At 36.3% G+C, this 14624-nt stretch overlaps 1 pseudogene; it reads left to right on the top strand.

Annotated features, from left to right (window-relative positions):
- The window catches only part of LOC113070236 (hydrocephalus-inducing protein-like), a 41495-nt pseudogene extending 29763 nt beyond the window's left edge, over nucleotides 1–11732 (top strand).
- The last annotated feature ends 2892 nt before the right edge of the window (nucleotides 11733–14624 follow it).

Genomic DNA, 14624 nt, shown 5'->3' with positions numbered 1-14624 from the left:
ATTGCAGGCTTTGTTGCTTAAGAGATATTTACATCATAAGGTCAATACTTTGAAAATGGCCTATACTAAAGATTGTTGAATCAGTAATAGCAAGAAGTGAGATTAAATAGATTTGAACTTAAATACATGACTCAGATCTCAAACAAATCTGTAAACAAATTCCATCTAAATAAGGCATTCAGAAGAGGCTATGAAACCTTATGAAGGTGTTTTCTGGCTAGATGAGGAAATATATGGTTCTTTGCTAAAGAAGGCAAAAGACTCAGTGGACAATGAAAAATCAAGGTAGGAGGTGTTGATCAGGCTTGTCACAGCAAAGGAGGAGATGCCACCTGAAGAGGACTACATTCCTACTGTGAGTCTGTATGTGATAAATGCATGTTGTGTCTTCCCCTTCCTTGTGATGAAATCCATCAAACTCCAATGAGAATAGCTATTATTGCAGCTTTGTAAATACATTTTTGTGTTTCCTATATATCTATCTATCTATATATATATATCTATCTATATATCTATCTATCTATCTATCTATCTATCTATATATATATATATATATATATATATATATATATATATATATAGATATAGATATATATAGATATATAAATATATAGATATAGATATATAGATATATAGAAAACACAAAAATGTATTTACAAAGCTGCAATAATAGCTATTCTCATTGGAGTTTGATGGATTTCATCACAAGGAAGGGGAAGAAAGTAATGGAGTTCATTTTGATTTTTATGTTGACTTTGAGGTTCATTTCCATCATTAATAAGCTGATTTAGTAATGATTTACATATATCTACTGGATATTAATGGGTGTTGGCCACAGCTGAGATTCATTCGTCTTTGTGGCATGTTTTTTGTGGCAGGTTATTGTTGTAATTCAATGGGAATTTATCCCAGCTGTTGTCTGTTTGGTTATGTGAACAGACTGACAAGCACATCCCACTGTACCTCAGACGACAGGCTCATCTGAAACAGCAGCCTCCTCCAGTTGTCTTTGAGTAATTGCCCTTAGATGGCACACTCTATTCTGGTGACAGAACCAATGTGCAGATCAAATTCAGCCCAGCAGAGGGGGTGATGAAACACAGACATTATAGTGTTTCATAAAAAAAATCACTTACAACAAAGTTTTGATCAGTTTTACTTATTATACACTACTAATCAAAACTTTGGTGTAAGTGTATAGATAAATACTTTTGTTAAGGAAGAAATAAACGTGAATCAAATAAAATTATTAAGCAGCACAACTGTTTTCAACATTGATAATAATAATAAGAAATGTGTCATGAGCAGCAAATCCGCCTATTAGAATGATTTCTGAAGGATTATGAAACACTGAAGACTGGAGTAATGGCTGCTGAAAATTCACAAAACTAAATGACACACATTACAAATGAATGATATAACAGATATTTTAAAATAGCAAATGGTTATTTTAAATGTAGCATTTCAGCACTTATTAATATTATTTTGGTCAAAGAGACTTCTTAAAAACCATATCTTAGTGTAATAATTATGAATGGGACTTTCTAATATCAGAGTTTAGAGGTTAAATCTAGCTATATTTGATCTATATTCAATTTATATTTTACAGTATATAGATAAAATACTAACCCAAATCAGTTTAATATGTTGAACTTGATTCCTTAAACTGTTGGAGGCACTGTAGTTATATTGGGAGTCATAGTAGCATGATTGAGTTATGAATAATTCCAATATTTTGTGTTGCCTGCAGTCGATAAAATTGTGTGCCATCTTCATTCAAAGGCCTGGTTGTTTTCCTTCTGATGTGTGTTCTTCAGGGGGTGTACAGTCAGAGATTAGTGATAATGGTGGCTCAGAGCACTCAGTAGATCTTGCTGCTGGCCCACGGTCAGGGAGAAGAGCCTCAGCTGGAGTTTTCCTCCTCAGAGCTAGATTTTGGGTCTGTCTTGCCCTACAGTGAAGGGAAGGTGGCTGAGGTGGTTGTTTGTAACCCTTGCCCCCTCCCTATAGAGTTTTACTCTCTGTACTTTGACAAGCAGTAAATAGAAGAGGAAGAGGTGAGCTTAATAAGTTCATAGGGTTTTTCATGTGTTTTTTCTCTTAGACAGTAATGAGATCACATGCTGCCAATATGAAAGTATCAACATGAAAATTCCTATTATGATTTCATGCGAAAATATATGATCTTTATTTTAGCATTTGTCTCATTTTCTGTGTACTGTATATATTTTCAGTTCTCCCAATATCTTATTGTATGTATTTTATATGTGCTGTATCTTATTTCTCAACAATGACCTTCAAATATTTGTTTGGATCAGTGTAGTGTTGGACAGTGTCATTCCCATTGCAAAATCATCCTCTTACATTGTTTTTTTTTTTTTTTTTTTTTTTTTTTCTTCTGCTACTCAGATCTCAGACGAATGTTAAAAGGATATGATGCTGTGTTACTTCTACCTCCCTTTGCCCCTGGCGAGACTCTGCCCCAGGAAATGTTGGACTTCAACAAAGAGCAGAGCTCACAGAAACAGGATAACATATACAGCAACAGAGGTCTATATCAAGGGTTTTCCATTTTTTCAGAGTCCCAAATCTATTTCAAGGCACAAATTATTTATTTAAATGTTTTTTTTTTTTATGGTTTAACATTTATTTAGTTTAATCTTATTTTTTTATGATCTATTTAAAATTATCTTTATTTATCTCTTTATAATACATTTTTCCATGTATCCCATTTTGTAAAACCATAGTCTATATAATTAGAAATGATTTAATGAAATGAAATTTAATAAACAAAAGCTTTTAAAGATGTTTGCTTGTGCTCCGCTATGTGTTAGACTGCTTTTTTCTTTTTTTTCTTTTTACTTTTTAGCTACAAAACAAATCTGACAAAGTACATTATCACAGGTTTTGCCTTTTGGCAAGATTAAATTATTATTATTATTATTATTATTATTATTAATCTAATAGATCTAACTTGTTTTTAAGATTCCGGGGAGGGTCTTGAAGATGACGACAAGGGGGACACAGCTGCACCATCTGAGGGTGATACTCAGTGGGAAAGGTATAGTTCAGCCTAGGGCAACAGTAATTTAAATGAGTTTGGATTCTTTATGAGATTGGTATTATGATTCAGTACATTATTACATTTTAAATAAATGATGTTCATTAAATAATACTGAAAAAATATATACATATGACAGTTTCCAAAAAAAAAAAAAAAAAAAAAAATAAGCAGCAGAATTTTATCTAGCATTGAGTTTTTCCTTGAGCACAAAATCATTGTGAAACTAAAAAGTTATGGGTGCTGAAAATAAAAAAATTACAGAACATTTAAAATTGAAATAGAATATATTGATAAAGAAAATAGTTATTTAAATTGTAATACTCTTTCTCAATATTACTAATTTTGCAGTTATTGTTTTTTTTTCAATACAGTTAATTAATGCAATAAATGTTTGAGTGGTAGTGTATGTTTATATACCATTGTATATTAATGTGTATAATTAATGTTTGTGTGTGTGTGTGTGTGTGTGTAAGCATGTAAACCCTAGTATATATATGTGAGAGGTAGGTTTGGGGTACGGTAAAATATAGTTTGTACAGTATCAAAACCATTATGCCCATGGAATGTCCCCATAAAACATGGAAAACCAACATATGTGTATGTGTGTCAGGTTCTCCCTATATTAATATAGTAAATATAGCAAGATAGTTTAGTAATACCAAACATATGATGAAACATATGGATCTGTAATGTATGTGTCTTGTTTGTCATGTATGTGTCATGTATGAATAGATATAAATAAACTAAATATCTCAAATGTGTGTGTGTTGCAGAAAAGTGGTCAGGTACACAGGCCTCTGTGTGAGAATGCCAGTTAAAATGAAGAGCTGGGGCTGATTAGCTGCCTATTGCCTGATGATGTGTTGGTAGAGATCCTGTCAGAGAAACTGCAGGTGTGTACATATTTTGTATACCCTACACATATCTGATATATGGCTGATACTTTGTGTCAATCACAGCATATGTAGACAGCACATAGTAATATTGTCCATGCCATAGCTTAGCGACTGACACCGTGGTGTTGTGATTGACATGGAGACAATAAACTCAGGACAAGTTTGACCAAGAAAAGGAGAAAGAAGACAACAGGAGCTTTAGAATTTAAGAGAAGAGGAGATGACACCAAGTATGAACAGAGTCAGCCAGAGCTCCAACACATTCTTCAGTTCTGGGACCCAACACAGAGTCTCTTATTGCAGCCCATGGCCTCTGAAGCCCAAGAGACTGGAGCCGTAACAAACTGTCTTCCTCCCTTTGCCAAGAAGTGCAAGAGGGAACTAGAGAAGGAGGAATCTGAGAAAGAAAATCTGAAAGTGGAGGCAGCAGATATGAAGTCACCAGCTCCCAGTCAGACTCAAGTGTCAACTGATGGTGCCGAGGGCTCAGAAAAGATGGTGTTTCCACAGCCTACACCCCATATCTGGCTGTCTTAAAAAAGAGTAGGAACAACTGAATGGATTTCAGATCATCAGCAAGAAGAAACTACCCTCCTATCAGGAGGTAAAGTACATCGGCTCCTATTTATTGTTGAAACAGTTCTTTGTTGCGCAAAGTTTGTATCCATTGAATATCAAGTTCAAGTTTTTTTAAAATGTTTTTATCACAGGTTTTGGATGAGTTAGGGTTTGAACCTAAAGGTCCACCCATCCCACCACCTATAACATTCTCCACAGTCCCATACCCTAAGATGAGATCAGTCATCCAACACACAGCTCTTCAACTGCTGTTTTACTTTTGTGATTCCCACATCTTGTGAGAATCTGCCACGTGAACAGAGAAGATCAACTATTTCATTTTATGGTCCAAGAGTCTACATGCCACTCCGAGGGCCACCAGAGAGCTTGGTGCTAGAGCCTAGGGAGGGTACAGTTCCACCTAAAGATACGTATGCTATTTCATTCATATAAAAACCAGATCTATCAAGTCGACTATCAAGTTATTTATGCACCCTTAGTTAGTGTGTGTGTGCCAGTAGATATTTTGGCAGAGTACAAAATGTTTAGATCAAGTTTTCTGCCACTTCCTGTCATCTGTTCCCTGAATAGATGGAGCTAAATAATAAATCCACATGCTCATTTGTGGTATCTAATCCTGGGAAATTCAGTTTAGATGTTGGTTATGACCTGTCTTGGGCCATTAGTGCTGCAGCCCCCCCTGCAGGTGGAACCTAAATTGGACACAGTGGCAGTAGGTTGACCTGCACCTTCACCTTTGGCCTTCAGCGGAAATGTGTGCTTTTTATAATACGCTTATTTTAATAATGCTTATTTTTCTAACATGCCTGTCTTGTAGGTTAGCTTCACCCCTCAAGTCCTTTTTCCTGGTGGCTTCATGGAGATTCACGAGAAGGTGGTTTCTGAGATGTGCCAAACAAGTGGTGGACTGGAGATCCCAGGACAAGTTGTTGAAATGAAGGTGACAAAGACAAAAAAGTTGTGGGAGTTTTGGATGATACCAGATATTTACATTCTGATGTAATATATATTCATCCTCCCCTGTTTTTGTTTCAGATTAATCTGGAGAACTCAGCACATGAAGTGGTCAATTTTGGAGCTGTGCAGATTGGCCAGCAAAGTCTGAAATTGATCCCTCTGGTGAACTGCAGCCACGCTTCCCTGACGAGAAGTCTTCACAGACACTGATAACTCTCTCCAGAACTCTAGGGTAACACATGTACACTCACACTCTCTTATAAGTAGAATGCTTTTGAAAGAAGAATCTTATGCTAACCAAGGCTGTATTTATTCAATTAAAAATGCAACAAAATTGTGAAGTAATATTGTGAAATATTATTACAATTTAGATTATTTTTTTCCTTTTTGAATATATTTAAAAATGTAACAATCCTGTGATGGCACAGCTGAATTCTCAACAGCATTACTCCAGTCTCCAATGTCACACAATCCTTGGGAAAACATTCTAATGTGCTAATTGGGTAATCAAGAAACATTTCATAATACATGCATACATTCCACTGCGCTACATACATTACATAAGAAAAACTCATTGTGCTTTTCAGATCTTGTCAGTGCATCCAGAAAGGGAGGTGACACTTAAAGAGGGAGGTTGCCACTGTGTGGAGGATCTTCTCTTTTCTCCTGAACATTCCATGCCTTCCTTCACTGAGGAGTTGCAGCTGGGGTGTCTTGGTGCTGTTTGCCCCCTGCTGGTCATGAAGGGATGTTTCCAGGGAGTGGAGGTCAGACTGGACACAGACTGACTACCTGGATTTCAGAGCTGTGGTCCAGCACTGCCATGCCTTTCATCACATTATCATGCAGAACACAAGAGACACTGGTGTGAGGTACACATCCACGCGTGATCACAAAACCTTAAAAGTGACTAGTTGCATCTAAAATGTGTGGCTGGTTCTGAAAATGAATGAATCCGAGTGAAAAAGACTCAACTATTACAAAAACTCAGATAGGGATATACATTTATATTTTTGCATCTTCAGCTTTTCTTTGTTCTCTTCAGATTCAAATGAGATGTAAAGAGCTTTTCTCCAGATTCCATCATTTTTCCTGCTGAGGGCTACATCACCCCAGGAATGGAAGTATCCCTCGAAGTGAACTTTGCCCCTACTGAGCTGAGTAAAGATCTGTGATATGATGATCTCTGTACTATAGAGGGGGGCAAACCATTAAAACTCATCCTCACGGGCTCCTGCATTGTCCCTTGGGTTGCAACAGAGGTAAGGGGCTGCAGAGACAGAAGAAAAAACATAGGTCTGAATGATACAGTGTGTCAGTTTTCTTTAGTGAATACTAAACCTTGTTCATTTGCTAATATGAGATGTGCTGATAAAAATAAAGTTAAAAAGCCTGGCTAATTCATTGTGTCACTGTATTTTTCTTGCTTGTTTTCTCTTTTGTGTAAGCAGGTGGTGAATTTCGTGTGTCAGGTGTGCAGTCAGTGTACTCAGTCTCTGGCTCTACTCAGCCGCATTAACCAGACTCTGAAATGTGTCATAGAGGGAGAGCACTGGAGTGGGCCGCCCACTCTCCTCATTGAGCCCCTGCAGCAGGACACCTATGAGATTACATACAAGCCACTGGTCATGACTGCAGATTGGGAAAGGCGTGAGGTATGACACACTCTCCACAAGATGACTATTTCCAATATTATTTTTGAAACAGATGTCCAAATAGCTATTATAAAAAAACAAGGGTGTACAAAAAAACCTATGTTATTTTCCACTGTTAATGACACCTCCCTCTGCTGTGGTGCAGGGCTCTGTGTTCTTCTCCTTTCCTGATGGCAGTGGATTATTGTACATATTGCATGGCACAGCTGAGCCCCCGAAGGTTGAAGGCACAATAACCGAATAGATAAAATGCAAAAGCCACCACACACAGACAGTAACTGTCTATTTGTAACTGGCTGTCCAGTCATCAGAGGTACTTCGTCTAAAAGAAACATAACTATGCAATTGTAATAATCGCAAAACAGTATTTCACATTGATGAAAAAAGCTATTTTTTCTTATAAGCATTTTGTTTGAAAACAAAACACAATTTTTCAGTCCATAAAAATGTATTTCAAATACTTCAAAATCAACAGATAATAATTCTAGAATTCACTAAAAGAAATTATATAATTTGACGCAACGTGCAAATGCCATATAATCCTGTTGAGTAAAACCTTTTTGTTGTCATCTTGATTCATTACACATAAACATATGCTTATTGCACATGCATAAACATTGTTAATCGTGAAAATAATCATAAAAAAAAGCCGCACAATACAGTGCTTCTTGGGATATGCTTTTCTAATGATTGTAAAATCTTTTATTGACGTAAAGCCTCAGTTGCAAATTATATTCCACTTCTTACTATAATTTGTTTTATCATTCTGTGTTTTATATCCTGCTTTGCAGGTTCCGTGCTGTGATCGAGCTCATCGAACCAGATCGTTCAGATGGCATTGTTTTCCTGAAGGGCTTGGAATACATTGATGTGCCTGTACTGGATACAAAAAATTACAAACTCTCCTTCTTTGCTTATAAATAGGGCCAGTACAATGCTAAAGCAAGTGCCATCATGCACCTATATAAAATGTGCTAATGCAGACTACTGTTCTTTGGTTATAAAACAAATATAGGACCCATAAAACATTTTCTTACTTTCAAGAATGAGGCAACAAAAGAGTACCTATTCTTCAGACAGGCAGTCCAAACTTCACTGTGGAAAAGGATGTTAAAGATGCTGCAGTAACCAAACTGGCACAGATATTAGTGTGATGGTCCATATCAAGCCTTTCCAGGTGGGAGACATCCAAAGCCTGCTCAGCATCTCCTCAGACTTTGGCAGGGAGTTGGTCTTCCCTCTGTATGTCATCTGCACTCCACCTAAAGCTCAGGGTCCACTCGCCATCAGTGTTGGTTAAGTTACTTTTAAAAAGTAATTAGTTACAGTTACTAGTTACTTCTTCCAAAAAGTAACTAAATTAGTAACTCAGTTACAAATTTTTAAAGTAACTAGTTACTTAAGAAAGTAACTATTGCGTTACTTTCAAGTAAAATTACATTTTAAATGCTCAAACGTGACCCCACCTCTACCCCTCTTTAAAGGAACTTAAAATACATGTGCATGTTCAATTATTTATGATAAATCTGAATATTACAATGAAATGGACACTTAATACAATACATTATTAACAGAAACATGAAACATTGTACACACATCTAAAAAAAAAAGTTGCTGTGGGACAAAGTGAGACTAGCCTCCAATCAAATGGCATGTATGTAGATATTATGTTTATATAGTGGATCAATGCAAATAACACGATAGATTTTTGGGAACTTTTGATATTTCCTTTTATTGTTTCTTTAACCCTCTGGAGTCTAAGGGTATTTTTGGGGCCTTGAGAAGTTTTGTCATGCCCTGACATTTGTGCTTTTTTCAGTTTCTTATAAATATCTAAATGGGTAAAGTCTAATATCACTGTAATCAGCACAAACTGGGCTATAATAATATGTGAAACCCATGCATGTACACGATTGTATTTTTGAGAAAAAAAATGTTATGCATGGTTAGTGAAAAACTAAAAATGTTAAATCACTTGAATAAGGGAATAAAACACATACATAAAATTGGTTGCTGGAAAAGTTGAGAACTGGAGCTTGTAGCCTAGAATTTTTCTTTCTGAATGATGTGAAAATCATCTTGTTTACTCACTCACAGAATACAATATATTGATTTAAATTTTCTAAAACACTTTTTGTTGGTAAAAGTCATATGCGAGTAGGCGTCAACTATCATGAATATCATTGTGATTTACACCTGAGAAGACAAAGGCCCGCATAATGAGCTGCATAATGAGCCTCTCATTCAACTGTGCCACTCTGAGGGAGGACTTACAAGAAAGAGAACAAAATAAAAGTATATAATTTTATGTTTGTAGTTTATTAAGAATATATTTAATTATCCCACAACATAATTTAATATCCACTTGGGGGAGCAGTTAAACAGTTTATTAGGAACAATCAAAGCTGACTTTCAATTTTTTTGGCATCCTTTCTCTAGTCACACAATCCTTCAGAAATCCTTTTAACAATCTTATTTTCTACCAAATAAACCCCATTTATTATCATCATCATTATTATTATTATTATTATTATTATTAATGTTGAAAAGAGCTGATAATATTTTCAGGTTTTTTTAGGGGGAATAAATCGAAAGAACTGCATTGTTTTTACATTTGTTAGAGTTATCTCTATTTGTCACATTTATATTATTTACATCAAGCTTTTGAATGGTATAGTATTGTATATTGTTATTGAAACTTCATAATGTTTCACTTGATTATACATTTAGTCAGGAATTATAGTTTGGAAAAAGTATTTGGAAAAAGTCTAACTAGTAAAATGTTTACACGTTATGTGAAAACTAGTACAAATAAATAAAGAGAGACTTACTCTGTTTATGATCTCTGCTGAATAAAGTGCTTCATTCTTTTTTCTGAGGAAATCCATTTCTCAAATCCTCAACCACATCACATCTTTTTGGGGTGAATTATGTCTTAGTCCTCTCATCGCGAAGCAAACAGTAAAATAAAATAAAAACTTGAAGAACAGTCTTGCTGCTTTTTCTTCTGTGTGGGCGTATTCAAGCCGCGCGCTTCAGTTTGAATCTGAATAGAGCGTTCAGCGCGGGGGCGTGGTCACATTAAATATAATGAGCGGAGATATGAAAAATAGACATCGCGTTGTTTTCATATGGATTACTTTATCTCAGAATATTTGTTTTCGGCAGCACTTGTTTAGTTTAAAAGTAGACATTTCAGGCTTTCTATAGATATCTCTCTCATGTCTCTTTGTTGAGTATTCACGGAGTTACAGTTCATTTTAATGAAATGTTTGTACATGACGATCAGCGGAGACAAAGACTGTAGACAGCGCACCTTGTTTGTTATCTTTATTTTATAAGTGCACAAAGGTTTTTTGTTATTATGTCTGTATCCAAAAAAAACTAGACCCTTTACAGATTCGATTGATGTATTGCTCTTATCTGTACGATTAAAACTGAGAGTGTAATTTAAGTTCTTTTCGGGGTTATCAGGTGAAAATGACTCAAAACGCATATATGCGTTAATCGACTCGAAAGGGTTAATTTCTTGAAGGAAAAAGTAATGTATATACTTCCATTTAGAGAAGGCTACTTTTGGATTATTTGGGCTCGTCGCCATACCTGTCTCTCGTTGACTGACTGGCTTGTGTTGTTCGTTGTGTGTCCTGTCCTGTCCGATGATGGGTCGTTCGCGAATGAGCGTTAGTGATGATGGATCGACTCGTTCGCGAATGAGCTTTTGAGGAGTCGTTCGTGATTCGCGAATGAGCCGACTCTAAGAGCCGGCTTTTTTAGTTGAACTTCGGGAGCTGGCTCGCATATCTGAAGAGCCAACTCTATTTTTCTAAATTTAGCCTATAGAAATTAAATAATTATGTAATAAAAATTGAAATATTATAGTCAAAGTCATTTAAAGAGCCGTTTGTGAGCCAAAGAGCCGGCTCTTTTCAGTGAGCTGAGTCAAAAGAGCCGAATTCCCATCACTACTATGCGTGCTTTCGAAAACCCGCCCAACTCTACCTCTGATTGGCTTACAATGAAATTTTACTCAACCTCAGCCAATCGTCAGCATTTATGCGCTTGTCTCGTGCTCTGCCCACTAACCAAGGAAGAACAGTAAAAAAAGTATTTGCCTCTCGCTCAGAGATCTAGTTGGTCTGATGAAAAAAAAAAAACAGCTTCATCATCAGTTATAGTAACGCGCCGCATTTTTTGGCAGTAACGGTAACGGCGTTATTAAGATGAGAAGAGTAATCAATTAGATTACTCGTTACTGGAAAAAGTAATGCCGTTAGTAACGCCGTTATTTATAACGCCGTTATTCCCATCACTGCTCGCCATCAGCTCAGGTTCCAGTGTCTCGATTTCCTTTAAGAATGACCTTCTCTTTTCAGGTGGACAACCCTGCCTTCACTGTCAAGGGCGCAGAGACTATTATACCTAAAAAAATTGCAGCACATACGGTTACATTTGACGGCACTCCCACAGGCTCCAGAGGCCCATGCCATGGAAAGCTGACAATTTTTATGCCCACGTATGGAGGGCCATGGACAGGGCATCTCATGGGTTTACTACTTAAAAGTACTTACTACTTCTTAGTCTGTTCTTAAAATGGCTAAAACTAATTTAACTGAACATTGCTTTTTGGGAAAAAAATTAAGTTTCTTATACAGTTATCCTTAATTTATTGTTATTATTAAGATGTTTTCATTTATTTTTAGTCAGTCTTTCAGTAAGAAGAAATATGCAATTTTAAACTAAATACAAGTTTATTCTAAATACTGAAGAAAACAACAACAACAACAAAAAAAAAAAAAAACATTTCTGTAGCACTCGAGTTTGCAGTTTGAATTATACCTGTCAAGTATCAAGTCAATGGCTGTTGCTCCAGAGTGCTCTTCTTTAGTCCACCAGGAGGTGCACTTGTTGCTCCTACATCACCTTTAACATGTCCCATCTACTTAGGCATGGTGGGAGGCATATTCCCTTCATGATTCCGATGCAGATATTTCATTGTGTGTGTGTGTGTGTGTGTGTGTGTTTGTTTGTGTGTTTGTGTGTATGTGTTGGCAGTAGTGTCTGGTTCATACTCATTTTTTTAGTATGAATCTCTCATTTTCCCAGCCAAGTCTTCCTGCATGCTTTTTGCATTTTCTAGATAGTGGATATACCAGATAGAAAACAAATAGTATATTAGTATATTTTTTAAATACTAAAACTTTTATTTTTGTATTCACTTTTCCTTCATTGATTATATTTGAATTACCTTATTTTATTATACCGGTTTTATTTAAAGTATAAAATTTGTATATTTTAAAATATAGTTTAAATATATTTAATATTTATTTTTATATTTATAATCACCTAAGCAATGTATATAAATGTATAAAAATATGAGATTTAAGTGTAGACAGGCTGCCTTTGTATCCAACCTCAGATGCAGGACCCGCAATCACCGTTTGGTAGTTTTACCCCCTGCACTTTCCACAGAAGAAGGAGTAAACAGGTTGTTGCCCTACATTAAAGAGATGCATCCGATTACTTTTTTTCTGTTTGGCCAGATGCCTTACTATACAGGTGCTGTTCATATAATTAGAATATCATCAAAAAGTTGATTTATTTCACTAATCCCGTTCAAAAAGTGAAACTTGTATATTATATTCACTCATTACACACAGACTGATATATTTCAAATGTTTATTTATTTAAATTTTGATCATTATAACTGACAATGGAAAATCCCAAATTCAGTATCTCAGAAAATTAGAATATTACTTAAGACCAATACAAAGAAAGGATTTTTAGAAATCTTGGCCAACTGAAAAGTATGAACATGAAAAATATGAGCATGTACTGCACTCAATACTTAGCTGGGGCTCCTTTTGCCTGAATTACTGCAGCAATGCTGTGTGGCATGGAGTCGATCAGTCTGTGGCTCTGCTCAGGTGTTATAAGAGCCCAGGTTGCTCTGATAGTGGCCTTCAGCTCTTCTGCATTGTTGGGACTGGCATATCACATCTTCCTCTTCACAATACCCCAAAGATTTTCTATGGGGTTAAGGTCAGATGAGTTTGCTGGCCAATTAAGAACAGGGATACCATGGTCCTTAAACCAGGTACTGGTAGCTTTGGCACTGTGTGCAGATGCCAAGTCCTGTTGGAAAATGAAATCTGCATCTCCATGAAGTTGGTCAGCAGCAGGAAGCATGAAGTGCTCTAAAACTTCCTGGTATACGGCTGTGTTGACCTTTGACCTCAGAAAACACAGTGGACCAACACCAACAGATGACATGCACCCCAAACCATCACTGACTGTGGAAACTTTACACTGGACCTCTAGGACCACTTGACACAAGGAATGCAACAGCTGAAACCCATGTCTTGCATACGTCTGTGAGAAGTGGTTCTTGAAGCACTGACTCCAGCTGCAGTCCACTTTTTGTGAATCTCCCCCACATTTTTGAATGGGTTTTGTTCCACAATCCTCTCCAGGGTGCGGTTATCCCTATTGCTTGTACACTTTTTTTCTAACAAAAAAATAATCTTTTCCTTCCCTTGCCTCTCTATTAATGTGCTTGGACACAGAGCTCACAGAACAGCCAGCTTCTTTTTGCAATGACCTTTTGTGTCATGCCCTCCTTGTGCAAGGTGTCAATTGTCGTCTTTTGGACAACTGTCAAGTCCAGCAGTCTTCCCCGTGATTGTGTAGCCTACAGAATTAGAATGAGAGACCATTTAAAGGCTTTTGCAGGTGTTTTGAGTTAATTAGCTGATTAGAGTGTGGCACCAGGTCTTTTCACAATATTCTAATTTCTAAGATACTGAATTTGGGATTTTCCTTAGTTGTCAGTTATAATCATCAAAATTAAAAGAAATAAACATTTGAAATATAGCAGTCTGTGTGTAATGCATGAATATAATATAAAAGTTTCACTTTTTGAATGGAATTACTGAAATAAACTTTTTGATGATATTGTAATTATATGACCAGCACCTGTATATAGATACATAAGCGTAAGATACATAGGTACAGTAGTTGCCTAGGGCGCAAAATGACTGAGGGGGGCGGGGGGGCGACTCAGGAAAGTTTTTTTTTTTTTGACACCCTCGTGACCATCGTGCGCTACTACACCCATATATTAAGTCAAATAATTTCTGACAGTTAACATAATTTTTTTTAGTACTGCTCGATCATTAAACTGATTAAAATAATGTTAGAATAAAAAAATAAAAAAATGACATCAACGAAAAATCATAAGATCTGACAATATGTCATGTTGAACTAATTTAGGCCCGGTTCCCCAATAACGCTCACTTTCGAGAAGACCTCGAAGGATATATCTTACCAAAGTTGTTTATGTTCTTAAGTGTGTTCCCCAAAGTGTTCCTTAGGAAGCTTCTTAGCACGCTGCCTCTTACGTCCGACGTAACAAGAGCGCTGTCCAAAGTGAAGGTGCTGAATTAGTTGGCATCGATTGCTCATGAATCGATT

Source organism: Carassius auratus, unplaced genomic scaffold (genome assembly GCF_003368295.1).
Source record: "Carassius auratus strain Wakin unplaced genomic scaffold, ASM336829v1 scaf_tig00003529, whole genome shotgun sequence".
NCBI lineage: Eukaryota > Metazoa > Chordata > Actinopteri > Cypriniformes > Cyprinidae > Carassius > Carassius auratus.
The sequence above is the reverse complement of the archived record's forward strand: the minus strand, read 5'-3'. Positions and strand labels throughout refer to the sequence as shown.